General features: G+C 43.2%; 1 pseudogene; it reads left to right on the forward strand.

Annotated features, from left to right (window-relative positions):
- The first annotated feature begins 742 nt into the window (after positions 1-742).
- LOC128068970 (protein phosphatase 1A-like) lies at positions 743-8,573 on the forward strand (annotated as a pseudogene).
- Positions 8,574-20,703: the final 12,130 nt, after the last annotated feature.

A 20,703-nucleotide genomic window follows, 5' to 3' on the forward strand; every position in this document is an offset into this window, starting at 1 on the left:
TCTACTGAACTGAAAAAACTGAGAACAAAAACTAATGAATCTAATTACATCAAGTTGTTGACTGGCTATCTGTAACAACACATTACTTCAGTTCAGTTCAATTCAGTCACTCAGTCGTGTCTAACTGTGTGTGACCCAATGAATCGCAGCACGTCAGGCCTCCCTGTCACACCACCGTCTCCCGGAATTCACTCAGACTCACATCCATCGTGTCTGTGATGCCATCCAGACATCTCATCCTCTGTCATCCCCTTCTCCTCCTGCCCCAATCCCTCCCAGCATCAGAGTCTTTGCAAATGAGTTAACTCTTCTCATGAGGTGGTCAAAGTACTGGAGCTTCAGCTTTAGCATCATTCCTTCCAAAGAAATCCCAGGGTTGATCTCCTTCAGAATGGACTGGTTGGATCCCCTTGCAGTCCAAGGGACTCTCAAGAGTCTTCTCCAACACCACAGTTTGGGGAGTGGGGGGTGGGGGGCGCCAGGCAGGTGGGGCGTGAAAGCTATGACTCTTCGGCTCTTCCTCCTCCCTCCCGGACCCGATCTCCACCTCCCGCTCCAACGCCGGCTGATCTGAGCCGCGGGCCTGGACGCAGCCCGGCTCCTCCCCTCCTCCGTCCCCTCCCCGGCCTGACCTGGCCGGCCGCAGCCTCGATGACTCCCCTCCCGCCCCCTCCCCGGCCGCAGTAGCCCGCCGCCGCCTCAGGGACCAGGGACTTGCCCGTCCGCGGCTGCTCCGGACCTAGAGAATCAAGACATAATGGGAGCATTTTTAGACAAACCAAAGATGGAAAACATAATGCCCAGGGGCAGGGTAATGGGTTGCGATATGGGCTAAGCAGCATGCAAGGCTGGCGAGTTGAAATGAAGGATGCACATACTGCTGTGATAGGTTTGACAAGTGGACTTGAAACATGGTCGTTCTTTGCTGTGTATGATGGGCATGCTGTTTCTCAGGTTGCCAAATACTGCTGTGAGCATTTGTTAGATCACATCACCAATAACCAGGATTTTAAAGGGTCTGCAGGAGCACCTTCTGTGGAAAATGTGAAGAATGGAATCAGAACAGGTTTCCTGGAGATTGATGAACATGAGAGGTATGTCGGAGAAGAAACACGGTGCTGACAGAAGTGGGTCAATGTTATGCTCTGAGCCCGTATCTCCGAACAGACCAAGAGAGCAAGTCCACCACAGTATTGCAAACGCAAGAAGGGAGTTTGTTTATTCCTAGCATGCTAAGGGCCCAAGTCTCATCCCACACAAGGGAATCTGACAAGAGCCCCAAACAAAGGAGTATGGTGGCTTATATACAGGCAGTTCTTTGTCTCAGTTACAGGAGTAGCTGGTGTTACATGATTGGCCAGGCAGGATGAGCGCATATCCTGTCTCTTTCTGGTAAACATGACTCAGGTCCTAGAGCCCGTTGTTTGGTCCCTAACATTCCCCCCTGTCCTTAGATCATATAGAGGAAGCTTCATCTCGGTTTTGAGACACAGTTTGATATTGTTGTCGAAGCACAAACAGCTGTACTGTATTTATGCGTTTTTTTACAAAGGCTATAAGTCTATTGATAATACATGGGCCAAAGGTAAGCATTAGTAAAAGTATTAGCAGGGGTCCCAACAAGGTGGAGATTAGGGTGGTCAACCAAGGGGATTGTTGAAACAAAGACTCAAACCATCTTTGTTGAACCTCACGTTCTCGTTTACATCGGGCTAGTCCCTCTCTTATTTTGGCCATAGATTTTTTAACTATTTTTGTGTGATCAGCATAAAAACAACACTCTTTTTTTTTTAGGGCAGCACAGAGTCCCCCCTGTATCTCCCCACAGATCTTTTAGTTATGCCTGGGCGCACCTGGACATGCCCAGAATGCATGATTTCGGAGCTTGCCCCTCTTTCAGGGTATATTTACCATTGGCTTAAGGTCAAAGTATAAGTCTGGCCACCAAGTATTTGGTGGATGTATTTCGGTGGTGGAGTTAAGCATCTCACGTGTTAGTCTATTTTGCAGTTTTTAGGTGATTTTGACGGGTTGATGTGGGTTCACGCTGGCAACTCCGGAGCAGAGTAACTGGGTCATCCACAAGACGGCCCAGCCGAGTTGTCCTGGTCCTGTTGGTGCCTTCGAAGCTTTAGCCTCAGGGGTTTGGACGGGTGCAGAGATGCTTCCCATTCTTTCTTAGCGTCTTCCTGCTCTGCTGAAGCAGCCGGGCGTACGTGGTTGCAATGAACCCAAGGCCCGATACCGTCGACCTTTAGGGCAGTTGGGGTGGTAAGAAGAACAATATAAGGACCCTTCCATTTGGGTTCTAGTGCCTTGGTTTGGTGCCTTTTGACCCATACCCAGTCTCCTGGGCCAATGTCATGTGAGGGAATAATTCCCTTATTTTGACCTGCATGTATTTCCCAGAGCAGTTTCCAGACAGGAGAGTGCACCTTGCTTAAGGCCATCAAGGCCGCCTGGAATTGCCCCAACGTGGGAGGCGGTAGTTTCTTCCCTTTAAACATTGGACATACAGGGGGAGGTCTCCCATACAGAATTTCAAATGGGGTCAGATTAAGTTGATAAGGAGTATTACATGCACGGAAGAGGGCGAAGGGAAGGAGGGTCACCCAGTCCCTGCCAGTCTCTATAGCCAATTTAGTTAAAGTTTCTTTTAGAGTCCGATTCATTCTTTCTACTTGCCCTGAGCTCTGTGGACTGTATTCACAATGTAACTTTCATTTAGTCCCCAGGGCTAGGGCAAGGCTCTGAACTATTTGACTCACAAAAGCAGGTCCATTATCAGAGCTGATGTTCACTGGCAGGCCAAACCTGGGAACTATTTCTTCTAAAATCTTTTTTGCCACTATCATCGCGGTTTCTCCCTTTGTAGGAAAAGCCTCCACCCACCCTGAGAAGGTATCCACAAACACTAACAAGTACCGGTAACCATTCTTGCCTGGCCTTACCTCGGTGAAATCTATTTCCCAGTGTTGCCCTGGTCCTTCTCCCCGATATCTCAGTCCTGCATGTTGTCCTTTTCCTGGCCTCATCTGTTGACACGCCTTACAAGCATGCACTATGTTCTTTACAGTTGTCTGGTGCCGGGGAAATTGGAGGCGTGCAGTTTGAAAGAGCATCAGAGTCTTCTTTTCTCCCAGATGAGTAGACAAGTGCAAATGCTCACATAGTTGCCGTCCCAACTGAGCAGGGAGTATCAAGTAGCCGTCTGAGTCTCAGTACCATCCATTTTTATCTTTTTGAAGGTTGGTGTGTTTTTGGATCCAAGCAAGGTCTGTGGATGAATACTCAGGGGTTGGGGGCAGAGTTCCCATACCTGGAGGTGGAAGTCCGATCGCCAACACAGGGGTGATGAAATCTTCATCAGCTACTTTTTGAGCTGCCAGGTCTGCAGCATGATTCCCTCTTGCCGTGGGGCTGTCACCCTTCTGATGTCTAGGTACGTGTACTATTGACACAGCCTGAGGCATCTGTACAGCCTCTAAAAGTCTACGTATTTCAGGCAAGTTTTTAATTTCCTTTTTTTTTTCAGCTGTCAAAAACCCCTGTTCCCAATATATTGGGCCCTGGATGTGTACCATGCCAAAAGCATAGCGACTGTCAGTGAAAATAGTTATTTTTTTTTCCTTTGGCTCTCTCTAATGCTTGAATCAGGGCAATTAACTCTGCCTTTTGTGCTGAGGTATCCAGGGGAAGGGCCTCTGCCCATATCGTCTGTCCAGAGTCATCTACTACTGCGGCTCCCGCCCGTCTCTGTCCATCTTTTATATAACGGCTGCCATCTGTGGACCATTTTAGCTCACTGTTATCCAGTGGAGTATTGGTTAAGTCTTTTCGCATTGCTGTTACCCCGGCCAGTATCTCATCACAATCATGGAGGGGGCTATTTTCCTCCGGATTGGGCAAAAGAGTGGCCGGATTTAGAGTGCAGGGCATTTGGAAATGAATCCATGGGGTGTCAAGTAGCAAGGCCTGGTAGTGTGTCAAGCGGGCATTAGAAATCCATTTACCTGGGGGTTGCTTTAAAACTCTCTCTATGGCATGAGGAGTGTGGACCAAGAGTCTCTGTCCATAAGTCAGTTTATCAGCATCGTGGACTAAAAGCACAGTGGCCGCGATGATACGGAGGCAAGGTGGCCATCCGGCTGCCACTGGGTCCAGTCTCTTGGAAAGGTAAGCTACAGGTCGCTTCCATGGTCCCCATCTCTGTGTTAGTACCCCTTTTTTTATCCCCTGCTTTTCATCTACAAATAATTGGAAAGGCTTAGATGGGTCAGGAAGGGCAAGGGCAGGAGCTTCTAGCAAGGCTCGCCTGAGCTCTTGGAAGGCCTCTTTTATTGGCTCAGTCCATTCCCAGTCCTTGTTTTCTTTGGTCCCTTTATATACGGGCCTGGTCTTTTCTGCAAACCCCAAGATCCATAACCGGCAATATCCCACAGTTCCCAGAAATTCTCTCACTTGTCTAGGGTTAGCCGGCTCAGGGATCTGGAGGATGGTTTCTTTTATAGCCTGTGTTAGCCACCTCTGGCCCTGTTTTATCTTATAACTGAGGTATGTAACCTCTTGCTTGGCAATCTGGGCCTTTTTGGCACTGGCCCTGTAACCTAAAGTCCCCAAGGTTTGGAGAAGGTCACCTGTTGCCTCTTGGCACTCTTTCTCTGTAGCCGCTGCCAGCATAAGGTCATCAACATATTGTAATAAAACAATGGTAGGGTGTTCAACCCGATACTCACGGAGGTCTTCGTCCAGGGCCTCATTAAATAACGTGGGCAAGTTTTTGAAACCCTGTGGTAAGCGACTCCATGTCAGCTGCACAGGGGTCTGACTACCGTCTTCCTGCCATTAGAAGGCAAAGATCTCTTGGCTTGCGGGGGCAAGAGGCAAACTGAAAAACACATCTTTTAAATCTAAAATAGTGTACCAAATGTAGTTTGGAGGCAAGTTGCTTAGCAATATATAAGGGTTAGGAACCATAGGATGAATGTCATTCACCCATTTGTTGACTTCTCGTAGATCTTGAACCGGTTTAAAATCAGTTCCCCCAGGCTTTTTCACAGGCAACAGGGGAGTGTTCCATGGGGACCGGCACCTTTTCAGGACCCCAGCATCTATGAGGCATTGTATATGAGGAGTAATTTCTTGTCGAGCCTCTTGACTCATGGGATACTGCCGTACCCTCACCGGGGAAGCACTGTCTCTCAGTTCCACAATGATAGGGGGCCTCTGTTTGGCCAGTCCCATTCCTGCTGTTTGAGCCCAGGGCTGAGGGTATCTTTGAACCCATGGTTGTACTTCGGGGCTTATTGTCGCTGGGGCCTCTGGCAAGTAGAGTCTGTATTCATCTTTTAATGCCAGACACTGGACCTGAAGAGGATGCCCGGTCCCATCTAAAACCGACACTTGTCCGTGGTTGAAATGAATTTGGGCATTCACTTTAGACAGTAAATCTCTTCCCAACAAGGGCGCTGGACACTCAGGTATCACCAGAAAATGATGGGTTACCTGGTGGGCCCCCAAGTTCACATGCCGTTTTGTAGTCCATCCATATCGTTTAGTCCCGGTTGCTCCCTGCACCCAGCTACTTTGTTTTAGACATGGGTCCATCTTTTTGGTTTAAGACTGAGTATTGGGCTCCCGTGTCCACCATGAAGCCAACCGGTTTCCCCTCCACATTTATAGTTACCCAGGACTTGGGGAGGGGCTTCGAGCCCTGACCCCCTAGTCGCTATCCTCACCCGCATAGAGGATATGACTGTCTGGAGAGCGAGTCTTGTTCTTGGGGTCCTTGGGCCCCTCTTTTAGATTTTTCTTGGGGCATTTATCTTTCCAATGTCCAAACTCTTTACAAAACGCACATTGGTTTTTCTCAAGCTTACACCTTGTCGTTTTTTCTTCAGTTTTTGAGTCCAACTTTTTTCCTTTCTGGAACCTGTTTTTGTTTTCAACCCCCAGCAAAAAATATCTGGGCCAGCTCTTTTTGATTTTTACGGTTTTCTTCAGCTCTAAATTCTCTTTCTTCTCTTCTAATGTGGTCCTCTCTCTCTTCTGGGGTCTCTCTATGATTAAAAACTCTCTCGGCTGCCCTCACTAGATCTTGCAAGGATTGTTCACTTAACCTCTCTATCTTTTGTAACTTTTTTCTAATATCAGGGGCTGCTTGATTTACAAGTGCTAACATAACTGCCACTCGTGACTCATCTGCCTGTGGGTCCATAGGGGTATACTGTCTAAAAGCTTCCATTATCCTTTCCAGGAAGGCTGCTGGGCTCTCATTTGGCTGTTGTCTCACTGGATTTATTTTGGCCAAATTAGTTGGCTTTCTGGTGGCCGCTCTAAGGCCAGCCATGAGAGTCTGACGGTACACTCGGAGACGCTCCTTACCTTCAGCACATTCGAAGTCCCAGTTGGGTCGCACCAAGGGGAACCCCTCCTCAATGAGGTTAGACTGTATTGTGGGCCTCCCATCCACCCCTGGCACATTTTTCCGGGCTTTTGACAGGATCCGTTCATGCTCCTCTGTAGTAAAAAGTACCTGTAACAGTTGCTGACAATCATCCCAAGTGGGATTGTGAGTAAACAGGATAGACTCTAAAAGATCAATAAGACCCTGCGGTTTTTCAGAGAAGGAGGGAGTCTGGGTTTTTCAATTGTACAAATCACTAGTGGAGAAGGGCCAATACTGATATGTCCATTCTCCACCCTCTCTGGATGGCCCTGCCCAGACCGGAAATGCATGAATGGTGGAGGAGGGAATCTCCGGGTCTTCTTCCGCTGTGCCGGCCATTTTTTTTTTTTTTTTCGCCTTTCCCAGAGTTTCCTAGGTGGGGCCCCTTTTTCTGGGAGGAGCTGAAGGCTTGGTTTTCTTTTTGGCTTCTCCCGATGAAACCTGTGGAACCTGTGGAAGCAAGGGCGGGGAAGAGGGAAGGGAAGTGAGGGGCTGAAAAACAAAAGGTTTAGCCAGGCCAGGGGGTTTTCCACCAAGTCCTGTCAGACCAAAATGTATGGAGTTTGGTCTGGCTGGGTGTCCCGAAGGGTAGGGGGCGAGCACCTTCTCTCTGACCGCTCAAATAGTAGGCAGGCTGAAGGTGCCTTCTTGTGGCCAGCTGACATCAAAAGCAGGCCACTCGGCAGAACAAAACGTTACTAACTTGCTTTTCTTCACCAGCAATGATAGATTCTGTGCTCTAGACTTGAAATCAGAGAAGTGGTTAATCATAAGAGATAAACGAGTAGAAGTTGTTTGTCCCATGATCACAGAAAAGTACACTGGGAGACAACAGAGCACAGAAAGAGCAACACAGACACCACGAATAGACAAACAGATAACAAACACAAGGTGGCCACCGACAATGCACTCAATCTTACCTGCAGGATGTTCACAGAGCCAGCCGCCTCCCCAGCACAAAACCGGGCCCTGGCCTTACGCTGGACTTAATCCAGTAACCAGAGCCAGCTGCCTCCCCAGCACGAAACTAGGCCCCGGCCTTATGCTGGACTTGCCTCTGCACTTTACAGCCAGATGCCTCCCCAGTACGATACTGGGCCCCGGACTTAATCTGGGCTTCTGCAACGTTAGCACCAGTGCTCAGAGCTCTTATCTCCTAACGAGGTTACTCCCTTCTACCAGGAGAGTTGTCCTCCCCGGCGGGACAGAGATCCTGGACGAGCCCCCAGATGTTATGCTCCAAGCCCGTATCTCCGAACCGACTGAGAGAGCAAGTCCACCACAGTATTGCAAACGCAAGAAGGGAGTTTGTTTATTCCTAGCGCGCTAGGGCCCAAGTCTCATCCCACACAAGGGAATCTGACAAGAGCCCTGAAAAAAGGAGTATGGTGGCTTATATACAGGCAGTTCTTTGTCTCAGTTACAGGAGTAGCTGGCGTTACATGATTGGCCAGGCAGGATGAGCGCATATCCTGTCTCTTTCTGGTAAACATGACACAGGTCCTAGAGCCTGTCGTTTGGTCCCTAACAGTCAACAGCTGTGGGTGTCCTGATTTCTCCTCAACACACCTACTTCAACTGTGGAGACTCAAGAGGGTTACTGTCTAGGAACAGGAAAGTTTACTTCTTCACACAAGATCACAAACCAAGTAATCCGCTGGAAAAAGAATGAATTCAGAATGCAGGTGGTTCTGTAATGATTCAGCATGTGAATGGCTCTCTGGCTGTGTCAAGGGCCCTTGGGGACTTTGATTACAAATGTGTCCATGGAAAAGGTCCTACAGAGCAGCTTGTTTCACCAGAGCCTGAAGTCCATGATATTGAAAGATCTGAAGAAGATGATCAATTCATTATTCTTGCATGTGATGGTATTTGGGATGCCATGGGAAATGAAGAGCTCTGTGATTTTGTAAGATCCAGACTTGAAGTCACTGATGACCTTGAGAAAGTTTGCAATGAAATAGTCGACACCTGTTTGTATAAGGGAAGTCGAGACAACATGAGTGTGATATTGATCTGTTTTCCAAATTCACCCAAAGTATCGCCAGAAGCAGTGAAGAAGGAGGAAGAATTGGACAAATACCTGGAAAGCAGAGTAGAAGGTGGATCACTTAAGAAAAAATAAGTAGCTTTATTAAAGAAAAACCTCAGCATAATCAAACTTTTATAAAATGTTAACTTTTAGATCTTTACGTACATGACTTCAACATTTGGTGTTTAGTGTACACAAGTGGGAAAGGGCATTTCTGTAGTAGCTGTTGAGGTATTTGTTACTATCCTATTATAGTTATATTAGAAATAACAAGTATGGCCCAGTACATTCTGTTCAGGATACTTGGTAAAGTGTTTGTATGCTTTCAAATTCTTGATTAATTCACTGGCATGAATAATTTTACGCCAGGAAAGTCTGATTTATGGTTTATTATAAATAGATTGTTTATGATGGTGATAATTTGAATGCCATCTTTTGTGTGAAGCTGTATTTATGAATTTAACATCTTTGGGAATTTTAAAATAAGAACTTGAAGATTATAGCCTGGCTATTAATACCTTTCATGTACCACAGCTTTTAAAAATTTATTTTAAACTATTTCAAAGCTTCTTGCCTAAGCCATAAACTGCCTCACCTAGACAACATAAACCTGAATAGAAGACATACTAGGTCTCTACCTGGCAGAAATGTAAATGCTGGATAAATTCAAGAAATTAAGTTAGAAATTACGGAAGTGTATTTATCATAATTCTGCAGATTGCTTTGAGACAATTGCAAAGGCATTTGTAACTCTCAAGTGTGATGCCTTCATATATTTGAAAAATATTAATTATTGATGCAGTTGCTATTTGGTATAAATATTAAGTATCCCCAGAGAATTACAGTTTATTGCATATATGCAATAAGCATGGAGATTATATATTTTCTTTAAGCAGGAAAAACTTGACATGCCTATGATAGTGTTAAAGAACATTTTTTGGGGGGCTCCTAATGTTATTACTTTGCACGTTAAAGGCCTTTAATAGCATGTAAACATTGATACACTATATACTTAAATCCTGTTGTGCCTGCATTATTAAAATTAATATGCATTAAAAAAAAAAAAGCATCAATTCTTCGGCGTTCAGCCTTCTTTACAGTCCAAATCTCACATCCATACATGACCAGAGGAAAAACCATAGCCTTGACTAGACGGACCTTAGTCGGCAAAGTAATGTCTCTGCTTTTGAATATACTATCTAGGTTGCTCACAACTTTTCTTCCAAGGAGTAAGCGTCTTTTAATTTCATGGCTGCAGTCACCATCTGCAGTGATTTTGGAGCCCCCCAAAATAAAGTCTGACACTGATTCTACTGTTTCTGCATCTATTTCCCATGAAGTGATGGGACCAGATGCCATGATGTTCGTTTTCCGAATGTTGAGATTTAAGCCAACTTTTTCGCTCTCTTCTTTCACTTTTGTCAAGAGGCTTTTTAGCTCCTCTTCACTTTCTGCCATAAGGGTGGTGTCATCTGCATATCTGAGGTTATTGATATTTCTCCCGACAATCTTGATTCCAGCTTGTGTTTCTTCCAGTCCAGCGTTTCTTATGATGTACACTGCATAGAATTTAAATAAGCAGGGTGACAATATACAGCCTTGATATACTCCTTTTCCTATTTGGAACCAGTCTGTTGGTCCATGTCCAGTTCTAACTGTTGCTTCCTGACCTGCATACAGATTTCTCAAGAGGCAGGTTAGGTGGGCTGGTATTCCCATCTCTTTCAGAATTTTCCAGTTTGTTGTAATCCACACAGTCAAAGGATTTGGCATAGTCAATAAAGCAGAAATAGATGTTTTTCTGGAACTCTCTTGCTCTTTCCATGATCCAGGGGATGTTGGCAATTTGATCTCTTGTTCCTCTGCCTTTTCTAAAACCAGCTTGAACATCAGGGAATTCACAGTTCACGTATTGCTGAAGCCTGGCTTGGAGAATTTTGAGCATTACTTTACTAGCATGTGAGATGAGAGCAATTGTGCGGTAGTTTGAGCATTCTTTGGCATTGCCTTTCTTTGGGATTGGAATGAAAACTGACCTTTCCCAGTCCTGTGGCCGCTGCTGAGTTTTCCAAATTTGCAGGCATATTGAGTGCAGCACTTTCACAGCATCATCTTTCAGGATTTGAAAGAGCTCCACTGGAATTCCATCACCTCCATTAGCTTTGTTCATAGTGATGCTTTCTAAGGCCCACTTGACTTCACATTCCAGGATGTCTGGCTCTAGGTCAGTGATCACATCATCGTGATTATCTGGGTCGTGAAGATCTTTTTTGGTACAGTTCTTCCGTGTATTCTTGCCACCTGTTCTTAATATCCTCTGCTTCTGTTAGGTCCAGACCATTTCTGTCTTTTATCGAGACCATCTTTGCATGAAATGTTCCCTTGGTATCTCTAATTTTCTTCAAGAGATCGCTAGTCTTCCCCATTCTGTTCTTTTCCTCTATTTCTCTGCATTGATCACTGAAGAAGGCTTTCTTATCTCTTCTTGCTATTCTTTGGAACTCTGCATTCAGATGCTTATACCTTTCCTTTTCTCCTTTGCTTTTCGCCTCTCTTCTTTTCACAGCTATTTGTAAGGCTTCCCCAGACAGCCATTTTGCTTTTTTGCATTTCTTTTCCATGGGGATGGTCTTGATCCCTGTCTCCAGTACAATGTCACGAACCTCATTCCATAGTTCATCAGGCACTCTATCTATCAGATCTAGACCCTTAAATCTATTTCTCACTTCCACTGTATAATCATAAGGGATTTGATTTAGGTCATTCTTGAATGGTCTAGCGGTTTTCCCTACTTTCTTCAATTTGAGTCTGAATTTTGTAATAAGGAGTTCATGATCTGAGCCACGGTCAGCTCCTGGTCTTGTTTTTGTTGACTGTATAGAGCTTCTCCATCTTTTGCTGCAGAGAATATGATCAATCTGATTTTGGTGTTGACCATCTGGTGATGTCCATGTGTAGAGTCTTCTCTTGTGTTGTTGGAAGAGGGTGTTTGCTATGACCAGTGCATTTTCTTGGCAAAAGTCTATTAATCTTTGCCCTGCTTCATTCTGCATTCCAAGGCCAAATTTGCCTGTTACTCCAGGTGTTTCTTGACTTCCTACTTCTGCATTCCTGTCCCCTATAATGAAAAGGACATCTTTTTTGGGTGTTAGCTCTAAAAGGTCTTGTAGGTCTTCATAAAACCTTTCAACTTCAGTTTCTTCAGCGTTACTGGTTGGGGCATAGACTTGGACGACTGTGATATTGAATGTTTTGCCTTGGAGATGAATAGAGATCATTCTGTCATTTTTGAGATTGTATCTAAGTACTGCATTTCAGACTCTTTTGTTGACCATGATGGCTACTCCATTTCTTCTGAGGGATTCCTGCCCGCAGTAGTAGATATAATGGTCATCTGAGTCAAATTCACCCATTCCAGTCCATTTTAGTTCGCTGATTCCTAGAGTGTCGACAACACCCTTGCCATCTCTTGTTTGACCACTTCCAATTCGCCTTGATTCATGGACCTGACATTCCAGGTTCCTATGCAATATTGCTCTTTACAGCATCCAATCTTACTTCTATCACCAGTCACATCCACAACTGGATATTGTTTCTGCTTTGGCTCCATCCCTTCATTCTTTCTGGAGTTATTTCTCCATTGATCTCCAGTAGCATATTGGGCACCTACTGACCTGGGGAGTTCCTCTTTCAGTATCCTATCATTTTGCCTTTTCCTACTGTTCATGGGGTTCTCAAGGCAAGAATACTGAAGTGGCTTGCCGTTCCCTTCTCCAGTGGACCACATTCTGTCAGACCTCTCCACCATGACCTGCCCATCTTGGATTGCCCCACAGGCATGGCTTGGTTTCATTGAGTTAAACAAGGCTGTTGTCCTAGTGCGATCATGGCACATTACTTAAGCGATTTTAAAGTTCAGACTTATGACTCTACATTCAGAGTGGAATATCTTCTAAGGGAAAACAAAAGTCCTGCCCATCAAAACGAAACCAAAGAATACCAAAAGGAAAAAAGGAAAGAAATCTGACACTATGTTCAACAACTTCAGTTCAGTTCAGTTGCTCAGTCAAGTTCAACTCTTTGTGAGCCCATGAACGGCAGCATGAAAGACCTCCTTGTCCATCACCAACTCCTGGAGTCCACACATATTCATGTCCATTGAGTTGGTGATGCCATCCAACCATCTCATTCTCTGTCATCCCCTTCTCCTCCTGCCCTCAATCTTTCCCAACATCAGCGCCTTTTCAAATGAGTCAGCTCTTGAATCTTCTCAAGAACCAGTTCAAAAGCTCAATTCTTCGGCATTCACCCTTTCTTATGGTCCAGATCACACATCTGTACATGATTACTGGAAAAATCATAGCTGTGACACTACAGACCTCTGTAGCAAAGTGAGTCTCTGCTTTTTAATACACTGTGCAGGCTTTTCATAGCCTTTCTTCCTTTCAAGGAGCAAGTGTCTTTTAATTTTTGGCTTCAGTCAAGGTCCTTTGTGGTTTTGGAGCCCAAGAAAATAAAATCTGCCACTGTTTCCACTTTTCCCTCATCTATATGCTGATATGGTGGGACCTGATGCCAAGAATCTTGAGTATATTTTTGCGAAGAGTGTTTTGGATGTTGAGTTTTAAGCCAGTTTTTGCATCTCCTCTCCTCATCAAGAGGTTCTTTAGTTCTTCTTTGTTTTCTGCCATTAGGACAGTGTCATCTTCATATCTGTGGATGTTGATATTTATCCCAGCAATCTTTATTGTAGCTTGGGATTTATGCAGTCCAGTATATTGAATGATGAATCCTACATAGAAATTAAATAACCAGAGTGAGAATGTACACCTTGTCACGCTGCTTTCCCAGTTTTAAATCTTTCAGTTATTCCGTGTATGACTCTAACTGCCGATTTTTGACCTACATGCAGACTTTTCAAGAGACTGGTAAGGTGATCTGGTACTCCCATTTCCTTAAGAATTTTCCACAATTTGTTGTGGTCCACACAGTGAAAGGCTTTAGCATAGTCAGTAAAGCAGATAGAAATGTCTTCTTGGATTTTCTTGCTTTCTCTATGATCCAATGGATGTTGGCAATTTGATCTCTGGTTCATCAAACCAGTTTGTACATCTGGAAGTTCTCAGTTCATGTAGTGTTGAAGCTTAGCTTGAAGGATTTTGAGCATTACCTTGCTAGCAAGTGAGATGAGTGCAACTGCATGATAGGTTGAACATTCTTTGGAATTGCCTTTCTTTTGGATTGGAATGAAAATTGACCTTTCCCAGCACTGTGGCCACTGCTGAGTTTTCCAAATTCACTGACATATTGAATGCAGCACTTTTACAGCCTCATTCTTCAGGATTTTTAAATAGCTCAGCTGAAATTCCATCACCTCTCCTATCATTGTTTGTAGTGATGCTTCCTAAGGCCCACTTGACTTCTTACTCCAGTATATCTGGCTTTACATGAGTGACACCAGCATCGTCCCTATCCCGGTCTATCCTGGTCTTTCTGACCATTTTTTGTACAGTTTTTCTGTGCATTCTTGCCACCTCTTCTTAATCTTATCTGCTTCTGTTAAGTCTCTGAATTTTCTTTCCTTTATTGAGCCCATCCTTGCATGAAGTGCTCATCTGGTAACTCCAATTTTTCTGAAGCAATCTATACTCTTTACAATTATATTATTTCCCTCTAATTCTTGCAGTGTTCACTTATGAAGACATTCTTATCTCTCCTTGCTATTCTCTGGAAGTTTGCATTCCATTCAGTACACCTTTCCCTTTCTCCTTTGCCTTTCACTTCTCTTATTTTCTCAGCTATTTTTAAGGCCTCCTCGGGCAACCCCTTTTCCTTCTCACATTTGTTTTTCTTGGGGATGCTTTTGGTGACCACCTCCTGTGAAATGTTACAAACCTCCATCCATATACCTTCAGGCTTCCACCTAATCCCTTGAATCTATTTTTCATCTCCACTATAAAACCATAAAGGATTTGATTTAAGTCATAGCTGAATGTTATCCATACTTACTTCAATTAAAGTACTTCAGTTAAAGTACTGCTTGCTTCTGCTTAAGCGTTGTTGCCAGGTCACCACCCACCACTCCCAGTCGGTGTGGAGCAAAAACACACAATTTGAGGACTGTTACCCTGGGTTTGTGCTTGGCTTTTCACGTGCTTAGCTGTGTGACCTTGATCAAGTCCCAAAACCTCAGTTTTCTTATCTGGTCAATGGGCACCGTGATGATAATTCCACCTCTAGATGCATGTGTGCCTGCTAAGAAGAAGTGGCCCTGAGAGGGCTTACTTGGTTCCTGAGTCTGGAAAAAGTATGAATTATTTTGCCACCTGAGGAGGTGGAAACCTTCTGTTTAGAGGTCATGGCTGCCATCCCCAATGGTAAATACTGATTCAAGCCAAATGACATCTATCTCTGAACCTGACCCAGAACTCTGACTGAGCCGATGCTTCAGTTTTCTGGGCCCCCAAAAAAGCTAATCATTACTGGCTCAGATTGCTCCCTTCCCAGACTTACCAGTCAGCCTTTCCTTGTCAACTACTTCTAGCCTGAAATCACACTGCAAGGAGAGTTGTAAGGCTGTTGGTCTCTTTTTGGTTTCCACATCTCCAGTGTAGCAAGAAGTAGCTGTTATGGTTACTTGTCCTAGCAACAGCTATGGCAACCTGTACAGTCCAATCTCAGCCTGTTAAATGTAACTGTCCCCATTTGGCCCCTCATGTTTAAATTACCTACAGTTGCCTTAGAAACCTTCCTATGCTTGCTGTTTAATGACCAAATATTTGTGGACTTGATCTAGTTTTCTTTCCCAAGTATGACTCCAACCATGCAATGAAGTAACCAGACATTTAGTCATCTAATTACCCACAGGAGTTGACAAAAGCATACCACCCATCCATTTCTTGCTTGCCCCAAAACAACTTTGAAGTGATCTTCTGAAACAATGTGATACATTGGCATGTACACATCAGAAGGGACACTTTTTCTGGATCCGTTTTGCACCTAGTGCCAGATGTCTACCACAAGCCTCGCCCTCCAGCAGCCAGTCACCTGGTTTTTGCAGACTCAGCCCACTTCAGATCCCTTCGACATCCCTCAGTAAAATCTAGAGAACAAACTCAGTCAAAGCTCTCTCTCCTGCAGAAAACAGTTTTTTGTTTTTTTAGAAAACAATTTTTGGTAACATTCAAATCTTGTGCTCCTTGCTTTGGATTCAAAGTCCTGCACCAGAGGATGGGAAGCCTCCCCTTTCAACTAAATCTTTCTCTACTCCAACCAGGACCAGAACCTTCATTTGTCCCTGTGTCCTTACTGGTATCATTCAGTTGCTAAGGCATGTCTGACTCTTTGTGATTACATGTTCGGCAACAAAACAGGCCTCCCTGTCTTTCATTATTTCATATTCTCATTTCTCTCCTTCTGCCCACAATCTTTCCCAGCATCAGGGTCTCTTCGAAAGAGCTGGTTCTTGACATCATTGGCCTAAGTGTTGGAGCTTCATCATCAGTCCTTCCATTGAATATTCCTCTACCACTTCCAAAACAAAACTCATGCTTCCAATCACCTAACAATATTGAACACTGATAAAGTTTAATAGAAGTAGGATCTGGTCCTCTGGGAAATCTCAGCACTGCCACCCTGCCTTTCTCTTAACATTCTCTCCACCTGGCATAGAATTGCTTCCCTACAGCTTCTCCAGCTTGAAATGGCCTGCTGACCCAAAATTGTCAGCTATCCAGGAATTGTTCCTTTCTCTTTCCTTAAAGACTTCTGCCTGATCCCTGATTGTCCTCTGTAAATCAGTTCAGTTCAATCTCTCAGTCACGTCCACTCTTTGCTATATCATGAAGTGCAGCATGCCAGGCTTCCCTGTCCATCGCAAACTCCCAGAGCTTGCTCAAACTCATATTCATCAAGTTGATGATGCCACCCAACAATTTTGTCTTCTGTCTTCCCCTTTGCCTCCTGCTTTTAATCTTTCCCACCATCGGGGTCTTTTATAATGAGTCAGTTCTAGCCATCAATTAGCCAAAATAATAGAGGTTCACCTTCAGCATCGGTCCTTCCAATGAATATTCAGGACTGATTTCCTTTAAGATGTACTGGTTGGATCTCCGTGCAGTCCAAGGGATTCTCAAGAGTCTTGTCCAGCACACAGTGCAAAAGCATTAATTCTTTGGTGCTCAGCTTTCTTTATGTTTCAACTCTCACATCTACTTACGACTTCTGGAAAAACCATAGCTTTGACTGTACAGATCTTTGCTGGTAAAGTAATGCCTATGCATTTTAGTATTCTGTCAAGGTTTTTCATAGCTTTCCTTCCAAGGACCAAATGTGTTCCCCCACCTCCCCGCCCCCCACAGCTGCAGTCACTATCTGCAGTTATTTTGGAGCCCAGGAAAATAAACTATGTCACTGCTTTCATTGTTTCCCCATGTATTTGCCATGAAATAATGAAACTGGATGCAGTGATCTTCATTTTTTGAAATATATGTACCTCATCAAGACCATCCCCAAGAAAACGAAATGCAAAAAGGCAAAATGGTTCTGGGAGAATGCCTTGGAAATAATGTAAAAAAGAAGAGAAGCAAAAAGCAAAAGGAAAAAAAAAAAAAAAAAAAAACAACACATACCAACCTGAATGCAGAGTTCCAAAGATAGCAAGAGGAGATTAAAAAAAAAAAAAAAGCCTTCCTAAGTGATCGGTGCAAAGATATAGAGAAAAACGATAGAATGGGAAAGACCAAAGATCTGCTCAAGAAAATTAGAGGTAGGGAAGGATGGTTTCATGCAAATATGCGTCAAATAAAAGAAATAAATGGCATGGACCTAAAAGAAGCAGAATATATTAAGAAGAGGTTGAAAGGATATATAGAAGAACTATACAAATAGGATATTAATGACCCAGATAACCACGATGGTGTGATCACTCAACTAGAGCTAGACATCCTGACATGTGAAGTCAAGAGGGCCTTAAGAAGCATCACTACGAGTAAAGCTAGTGGTTGTGATGGAATTGCAGTTGAGCTATTTCAAATCCTAAAAGATGATGCTGTTAAAGTGCTGCACTTAATACACTAGCAAATTTGGAAAACTCAGCGGTGGCCACAGGATTAGAAAGGTTGTTTTCATTGCAATCCCAGAGAAAGGCGATTTCAAAGAATGTTCAGCTACCATACACTTGCACTCATCTCACATGCCACCAAAGTAATTTCTCCAAGCAAGTCTTCAACAGTACATGAACTGTGAATTTTCATATGTTCAAGCTGGATTTAGAAAAGGCAGAGGGACCAGAGATCAAATTGCCATCATCAGTTGGATCATAGAAAAAGCAACAGAATTCCAGAAATATACCTACTTCTGCTTTATTGACCATGTAAAAGCCTTTGACAGTGTGGATCACAACAAACTGTGGAAAACTTACTGAGACTGGCATACCAGACCATCTTGCCTGCCTTCTGAGATATCTGTATTCAGGTCAAGAAGCAATAGTTAGAAGTGAATATGGAACAGCAGACTGGTTCCAAATCAGGAAAGGAGTAATTAAAGGCTGTATATTGTCACCCTGCTTATTTAAATTATATTTTGAGTACATCATGCGAAATGCCCAACTGGATGAAGCACAAGCTGGAAACACAGTTGCTGGGAGAAATATCAATAACCTCAGATATGCAGAAGAGACCACTCTCATGGCAGAATGTGAAGAGAAACTAAAGAGCCTCTTGATGAAAGTGAAAGGGGAGAGTGAAACATCTGGCTTAAATTCAACATTATAAAAATGAAGATCATGGCATTTCATCCCATCACTTCATGGTAAATAGATGGCGAAACAGTGGAAACAGTGACAGACTTTATTTTTAGGAGCTCCAAAATCACTGCAGATGATGACTGCAGCCATGAAATTAAAAGATGCTTGCTTGTTTGAAGTAAAGTTATGACAAGCCGAGCAACATTTTTAAAAGCAAAGACATTACTTTGCTAAAAAAAAGTTCAGTATAATCAAAGCTATTTTCCAGTTGTCATGTATGGATGTCACAGTTGGAGCATAAAGAATGGTGAGTAATGAAGAATTGAAGATTTTGAACTGTGGCATTGGACAAGACTCTTGAGAGTCCCTTGGACTACAAGGAGATCCAACAAGTCCATGCTAAAGGAAATCAGTCCTAAATATTCACTGGAAGGACAGATGCTGAAACTCAAATACTTTGGCCAACTGATGTGAAGAACTTACTCATTAGAAAAGGCCCTATTACTGAGATAGATTGAAGGCAGGAGGAGAAGAGGATAACAGAGCATGAGATGGTTGGATGGCATCACTGACTTTATGACATGAGTTTGAGCAAGATCCAGGGGTTGGTGAAGGACAGAGAAGCCTGGCGTGCTGCAGTCCATAGGGTTGCAAAGAGTCAGACATGACTGAGCAACTGAACTGAACTGAACTGAACTGAACATACCCATAGCAAATGCTATTTCTAACTGTCATGTTTCTCCAGCAAGACGCAGTTCGCCCAAAGCCCCATATCCCTAGTAGTCTGCACCCATGCACAGAAGTCACTGCCTAGCATTCACCAGGCATTCAGTGAGGTCTGATTGCAGGGGCACCTTCATTTTGCTAGACATAGAGGAGCAAAAGACACATTTATTCTCCTGTCTCAAACAACTTGAAAATAGAAGAGATAAATGAAAGAGCAGTTTTTTACATCAAATGTCAGGCAGCAGAGAATGAATTCCTGAGGCAGGGAGCAAGGAAGGTGAGTTCTAAAATTGCCCCAACTCTAGAAATAGTTTCCAACACACACATGGAACAGCTATCTAGGCAGAGAGAGTCTCCCAAGAAGAAATATTTAAGACTCTAGATATTTAGAGTCCACAGGAGAAAGCTACACACAGAGAACTGTGGGAGTGTATAGGTGATACCCTTCCAGTTTAGAGCAGAGAGTTAATAGTACTGGTCAGGATTATAGGGAACAATCCTTAGTCTCAAACTGCACCAAGTCTAATGGTGTCCCCACCCACCAGCATGGAAATTACTCATAATTCCCATGACATCAGCATGGCCATGAAGACAATATTGCCTTACTAGTGGGGAATAATAAACCTGATCTAAAGGCAGGTCTTATATCAGCTAAAAACTTGAACAGCAAGCCTTCAAAAAATACAAATGTTTCCATGAAATTAACAGTGTCTGCAAGCAGTGCCATGAATAATTTTTAAAAATTAAGAATATCCAGCATCCAAAGGGTAAAAATTGCCATATCCAATATCCAACTTAAAATTTCCATATGAAGTGTGAAAATATTTGTCCTATGTCAATCAAAATATTGTAAAGTAATTATCCTCTAATTAAGATAAATAAATAAATTCAAAAAGAAAAAAGTCTCCAATGTGTAAAGAAGCAAGAAAATATCCAAAATGAGGGAAAAATAAATTAGTAAAAACACAGTTAAAATATATATTACATAATTAGCAGGGAAGGATATTAAAATGCTTCCTAGAATAATAATCTTTATAGTCATGAAGCTGAAGAATATTGAGTATGTTAAATAGAGATATGGAAAATAGGAATGAAAATACTCTGGGAAACAATTAATTGTGCATCACAGAGATTTGAAACAATTTTAAGAATATTGAAATATATGTAAATGGAATCCCACAAGAAGTGAAAGAAGGAGAATAGAGAAAAGAACTTCATAATTACTGGCTGAAAAATTTCCAGATCTGATTAAAGCTTTAAACCCATTAACACAGAAGGTCAATAAATTCAAGGACAAGAAATAGGACAACTATTCAAAGGTGCATGATAATTCATTGTTTCAAACAATCAACAAAAGAAATGTAACCAGAAGGAAAAATAGACAGAATAGAACAAAAATGGAAAAGACAGCAGATTGGGCATAGGAAAAATGTTTCCCAGAGGACACTGGCACCACATCTTAAAATGCTGAGAGAAATATAATTGACTCAGAATTCTATACCCAAGAAAAATACATATTAAAAACAAGATAAAATATGTCAGACGTACAACCACTATGAGACTGCATCACCACCAACAACCAATGTAAAAAGACATGTTTTTTTTTCAGTTCAGTTCAGTTAAGTTCAGTCGTGTCTGACTCTTTGCGACCCCATGAATCGCAGCATGGCAGGCCTCCCTGTTCATCACGAACTCCCAGAGTTCACTCAAACTCACATCCATCGAGTCAGTAATGCCATCCAGCCATTTCAT

This window comes from Budorcas taxicolor, chromosome 25, assembly GCF_023091745.1.
Source record: "Budorcas taxicolor isolate Tak-1 chromosome 25, Takin1.1, whole genome shotgun sequence".
In the NCBI taxonomy this organism is placed as follows: domain Eukaryota; kingdom Metazoa; phylum Chordata; class Mammalia; order Artiodactyla; family Bovidae; genus Budorcas; species Budorcas taxicolor.